General features: G+C 34.0%; 1 long non-coding RNA gene across 3 annotated transcripts; it reads left to right on the top strand.

Moving 5' to 3' along the window:
- Positions 1-3,552: 3,552 nt before the first annotated feature.
- On the top strand, positions 3,553-5,815 carry LOC148208959 (uncharacterized). 3 transcript variants are annotated; one of them, XR_015787392.1, is made up of 3 exons: positions 3,553-3,946; positions 4,020-4,137; positions 5,221-5,815. It is a non-coding gene; the product is annotated as an uncharacterized LOC148208959 (long non-coding RNA). The 3 variants fall into 3 exon arrangements; XR_015787391.1 differs by lacking the exon at positions 5,221-5,815 and having other exon boundaries at positions 3,553-3,713; positions 3,805-3,946; positions 4,020-4,344; XR_015787390.1 differs by lacking the exon at positions 5,221-5,815 and having other exon boundaries at positions 4,020-4,344.
- Positions 5,816-6,267: the final 452 nt, after the last annotated feature.

Genomic DNA, 6,267 nt, shown 5'->3' on the forward strand with positions numbered 1-6,267 from the left:
TTTCTCTAAATTCTATCCATTTCATTATCAAATATATATATTCTGATTCGTTTGATAAATATGAGTATTTTTTTCAACAATGTTTCGAATGAAAATTTATCAAAAGATGAAATTTGAACAACGAATTTTTGGTAGGTGATTTAACCAATTGACTTAGGTTTAGGTTGGCATGCAAATTCATACAAATAACAAAATTCAAACTTAAAATTGATATTTTTCCATTATATTTATACACATTTGTACCTTGTAACATAAAATTTGGATCCACCACGGTACATAAAAGAACTCTATTTAATATAAAAAAACTACCGTGTTTAATTTAAGAAAATCTAACATCTTACTCTTTTTTTTTTATGGCAGTAGTTCGAGTCTCCTTTGTAGGGAAAAAAATCAATGAAAATGTTGGGGTTCCTCACCCAAGAACGTGGTTTAGGCGGCAAGGACGAATGGGTTTTCAAGGACAAATTTGAAGGGTCCTCCCTCCTACATTTTTCAAGTACTTTTTGGCCTTTTTGGCATAGCATATCAGTGTCATCTGGAAATGACCGGATTCCACATGTAGTTTCATTTAGCCCACGGAAATCAAAAACCTGTTTTTGTTGTTTTTTTTTCTCTCTCTAGAAGTATGGAAACTATCAAAAGTGGTATAAAATGAAAAATTGAAAGGCAAGTTTCAGTTTTAGAGTCCTAAACAAACCAACTCTAACTCAAGACCCTTCTATTATTATCTATATCTATACTATATTAAAAAAAAAGGTGGTAGGAAAAATATTTTTGGACACTTTTTTTCTTATTAAATTTACTAACTATGCCATTAATATATTATTATAAATATTAAATTAATTATTAAATATTAACACTAATAAATTTATAGAATTTAAAAGATTAGAATGTAAAAAGTTTTCCTACAATATAAAATTAATATTTTCTTTAATTGTAATTCATACTAGAATTTGAATAATTTAAGAATTTCAAAAGCTTTTGTAATTTTTATTATTAATACTAATAAATTTATAGAATTTAAAAAGTTAGAATGCAAAAAGTTTTCCTACAACATAAAATTAATTTTCTATTTAATTGTAATTCATACTAGAATTTGAAGAGTTAGTTTCAAATGCTTTTGTAATTTTTTATTCTCTACTACTATAAAGATAGGTTTCTTCCACTAATTTTTCCACAACACTTTTCACTACTTTATTTTTAGTTTTCTCAAAACATCTCTCAAAGATTATTCAATCTAAAAAACATCTCAAGATGTTGGTGGCATATTCATCAAGTTGCAAAGGATGCACGTGCCAAATCTATATAACTCGAATTCCAGGCTTGCGACGTTACCGTTTTACAATTTTATGAAGTTTGATGTACCTAAAAGATAGTGTATAGTTGGGATTTGATTTTTTTTTTGGTTACTATTGTATTCTCTTATTATGAAAAAGAGTTCTTCCTCATTGCTCTACTCACCATATGAGTCCTGTTTTATTTTGTCTATTTTTATTCTCTTTCATTTTCTTCATTTTTCCAATATCCATAAACTCAAAAGCAACTTTCGATGGTGTGTGCAAGAGAATATGATACATGAGTCAATTTATATTATGAATTATAGATTTCAGTGTTACAATTTAATTTTGAAGTAAGGTATGTTTATCTTGCAATAATAAGATACTAATCTTAAAAGAGGGGAAATCTTAAAAGAGGGGACATGGTAAAATCGGCAGACGTTATGAATTTAGTTGGGTTGAACCTTGATATGGAAACTAAGTGATACCTTTAAAATTCATAAAAAACTTGAAATTAAAAATAGACAAAATATTGAGCCAAATCTTTAATAGAAAACCATGTATATATATGTTTCAAAACAATGTATAAATATATTAAAATTTTAATGTTTCAATTAAAGACAATACGGTGGCTTAGCTTGTGCAGCAAGAAGGCAGGTGGAATGAAAAGTTGATTATAGACAATTTCTGTCAAGAAGAAGCTGAGATGATCCTTAAAATTTCGTTGCCAAAAACAAGTCGTGAAGATGCAATTTTGTGGCATTTGGATAAATGAGGGGTTTTCACAGTTAAAAGTGCCTATCAGCTAGGTCTCAAGTTGGAAGATGCTAAGGATTGCTCAACCTCATCGGATGAGTATCAAAGGCAGTGGTGGAAGAGCTTCTGGAGAACACCAGTGATGCCTAAAGTCAAAATTCATTGTTGGAAGAATTATCACGACATTCTGCCTACCAGACATAATTTTGTTAAAAAGGGAGTAATCTCTAACTTATCTTGTATCTTTTGTAGAAGAATGGAGGAATCAATACAACATGTAACGTGGGAGTGTAAGAAAATCCAACAACTTTGGCAAACTTATTTGACGCCTAATGTTAATGATGTTTCTATGGATAGGAGAGGTTGGACTAGCAAAGACTACTGGGACCGGGCTTTTCAGATAACAAATGAGGGGGAGAGAGCTCGAATAATGACAGTAGCATGGCAAATTTGGGAAAAGCACGAAACAGAGCACTTTTTCGGGGAGACAAGCTAGATATTGTTGATATGATGAATGGAATTGACTCCACTAGAGATCATGGTTAAAATTCAAACAACAATTTGGTGGTATCTCAAGGAATGCAGACCCAAACATCAATAATCAGACACCCATGAGATTACACAATGTGAGGCAGGACGTTCAAGCTCACCTGAGTCGTCGCCAAGAAGTTGCAACGGATTGTAGATGGAGACCCCCTTCAGGCAACTACTGGAAGCTCAATACGGATGCGGCATGACATGCGGAGAACGGAAGAGGCGGGATCGGTTGGATCTGTAGAGACGAAAGAGGAAAAGTCGTTAGGGTAGGGTGCAAACCAATTTTTAAAGATTGGGGAGTTACCTACCTTGAGCCGATGGCAATTCGTGAAGGTTTAGAAGTAATTGCGAACGAGGGTACAAATGCGATTCATCTGGAATCGGATTCCATGGAGGCTGTACAATTTCTTCAACGGAGAATGGATGATTTCACGGAGATCTCATGGATTCTTGAAGATATTAGAAATTGTGACGGTGGACGGCGATTGCAAGTGATTCAACACGTAAGGAGGAATGCTAACACTACGACACACAAGATTGCGCATTATGTGATGGAAGAAAGGTTGGAGATGGAGTGGACTGTTGAACTTCCTTTATGGTTATCGAGTATTGTAGACTCTGAGTTCCTTTAGTTTTGTTTCTTTATATGCTGTAATAAAAAAAAGTATATATATATGTTTATTTATTTATGAAGTTGGTATAGGTACACATTTGAAATTTTTTCTTTGTTTATTGTTGTTTTTTTATCATTAGTGATATTATTTTTATAAAATTAATTAAGTTAAAAATACTCCGTGTAACGCATGTGGTAGCACACTAGTTCAAGTAAATGAAGAAAGGCACCAATTTTTCCAATAGCTCGCTTTAATTAAGACATTACTATTATTATTATTAGTTTTTTTTTTTAGAAAAGTATAGAGCTTTTGCATTAAATGGAATTGAACGTCACGTGGGCTACAACTTGATTGTTATCGAGAATAACTTCTTGCACAATCCAAGGAGGGAAAAAATTTGTCCGATGAAATGGTCGCGACCACCTCTGCCACAAGCTTGTGAGCCCCAAAATTGTGTACCCGAGAGCTGTGTTGGAAGAGGAAAATCGTTCGCGAAGAAGATGATAACGCAAGGATGTCCGAGCACAAGGTACCGGTCTCGCTCATGTCTGTAATTTCTCCATTTACCATCTGAATCACTGTTCTTGAATCCAAATCGATGATGACCCATTTACCCATAGATTCTTGGCAAAACGAACACCTTCACGCATGCGCCGATAATGTTACCTCATCCCTCCCAATAATCCCAATTCCAATTCTGAAAGACAATTAACGACGAGAAGGATCCACATTGATCTTAATCCTCGAAAGGGAATCCAACAGGTAGAGACATCTATCTTGAATACTGTTATGGAAATCTATTGTGAGATTAATACTCGGACTTATCATTTTCCAGATTTGCTTCGCTCTTTTGCACCGGAACAAATTATGATCAGTGGTCTCCCTATATTTCGAGCAGATTGGGCAAAGCGATATGAGTTCAATCCCCTTCTTGCTTAGATTATTTCTTGTAGGTAAACAATCATTGTAAACTCTCCACATGAAAACTTTAATTTTTGACGAAATTGATAGAGTTTTCCACCAGTCCCGCACCCTGTTATGACTTGAAGAATCTAAGATTTGATTTCCTGTCATATAGAGTTTATAGCCGCTTTTCACTGTATAGGAGCCTCTTTTGTCGAAATATCAAATCCAAGAATCCTCAATTCTTGATTTACTAATCGAAATTTGAATGATCTAGCGTAATCCTCATCATTTAGATATTGTCGCAGCCTTCAGTGATCCCATTCAAAGTTAGGTAAAATAAAAAGATGATATTCGAATGTCTTACCTTTTTATTGACGATATATATTTTAATTAGTTGATGTTATGGTGTACTAAGTCGTGGAAGGTTTTGTCCATTGATTATAGTCATAGGATCCTAGAAGGAAAATTTTTTAAATATCATATGAACTATTTCAAGTGATATTCAACTCATCAATAAATATATTATTTTATGAATAATAATCCGTCACCGTTATAAATATATTTGTAAAATTTTTAAATTTAATTTTTAATTTTTTAATTAATTTTTGTTATTATTAGTATAAAAAGTGAACAAAAAGTGGCTAAATGGGTATTAGCTTGAGTTTTTTTTTTTAAATTAAAAAGTATTTATAAAATTAATATATATTAATATTATTATATAAAAATATAGAAAAAGTAATAAAAAGTTAAATGGGGCGGGGTTGAGGACGGGGACTGTTGCGTTCCCACAACCTAGATGAATACAAGTGCAAGTGTACACTATATTCTTGCCGATTGTAGTATAAACAAGGTCGAAATCCACAGGGACTAAGGATGTTACTTTAAGCATGCACTTAAGAATACCAAAAAAAAAATGCAAATAAAAGAGAATCGATGTTTGTATAATTAAACTAAGTAAAATACTATAAAACACAAAAAGAAATTCCAAGAGAGAAATATTGTATTAACAGATGTTGGGGCAAAGTGATAGTGTACTTTATACACCACATTTCATGATATTCAGGTGGAAATTATTTAACAATTTTCGGTCATTTATGGCTTATTTACATGCATAACTAATGTTTTTATAGGATCAAGCCATTAGAAAGAATTGGAGCATAAGTGATTGATTGAGGGAAAACTAGAGTGAAAAAGAGGAGCTTAATTAAGCCACATCAGCGCCGCAGCGCCATCATGTAGCGCCATGGCGCCTGTAGGTCAGAATTTGTAGCAAAATCCCGAAGAAGCAGCGCCACAGCGCTAGTATACAACGCCATGGCGCCCTGGAGACGAAGCTTGGGCCTTTTTCCATGATGACAGCACTGCAACACTGTATTGTAGCGCCATGGCGCTACGAACTTGCACGTCCGTCACAAATCTGGGACAGCGCCATGGCGCTCACTAATGGTGCCATGGCGCTGTAGTAATGCCCTAACTTAAGAGAAATATGAGTGCGCCGTTTTGGAGGACTTGGGGGGATTCTCACATGGGAGAATTGGAATTTGGAGAGGATTGGCTCGAGATTTGAGACAAGAAGGGCGAGGAGACGATTTTCAAAGGCTCGTGATCGTGGAGATTGAGTCGGGGACGGCCAATCGACACTACAACTTCAGTTTCTCTCTTTTCCCTTATCTTTTCTAGATTTATTATGAAATTCTTTGTGGGATTTTATTGTATTTTCGTGAACATGAGTAGCTAATCTTCTTGTTTTAGGGATTGACGTAGCCGTTGGATTTATGAGTTGGATTTATTAACATTTGTCTTGATTGATTTGTTTTTAATCTATTGTGCATTTATTTGCTTAATGCTTTTAATGTCTTGATCACAGATTAATTGTTGCTAAATCTGAATTTTACGCTCAGGAGAGGTGGTTTAGATTGGAACCTAAATGCATTACTGAGGTAGTTCTACGATCGGGAGATTTAGAATTATCTTAGAGGTTGTTAAAAGACTAAGACTTAAGGCCCTACTTGTTAATGAAACTAGATAGGGATATTAGTTTCTCAATAAGTGGGAGAATTAATTGTGCTTGGGAGAGACTTCCATGATTCTTGAGTTCTTGACTTATAGATTAATTGCATATTCAATCTTGGCATGTTTAATTTGTCCGCTTGTAGGTTCAGTTGTTGAAATCACTT

Source organism: Momordica charantia, assembly GCF_013281855.1.
Source record: "Momordica charantia cultivar OHB3-1 chromosome 9 unlocalized genomic scaffold, Mcharantia_2.0 BLBB01000009.1, whole genome shotgun sequence".
Classification (NCBI taxonomy): domain Eukaryota; kingdom Viridiplantae; phylum Streptophyta; class Magnoliopsida; order Cucurbitales; family Cucurbitaceae; genus Momordica; species Momordica charantia.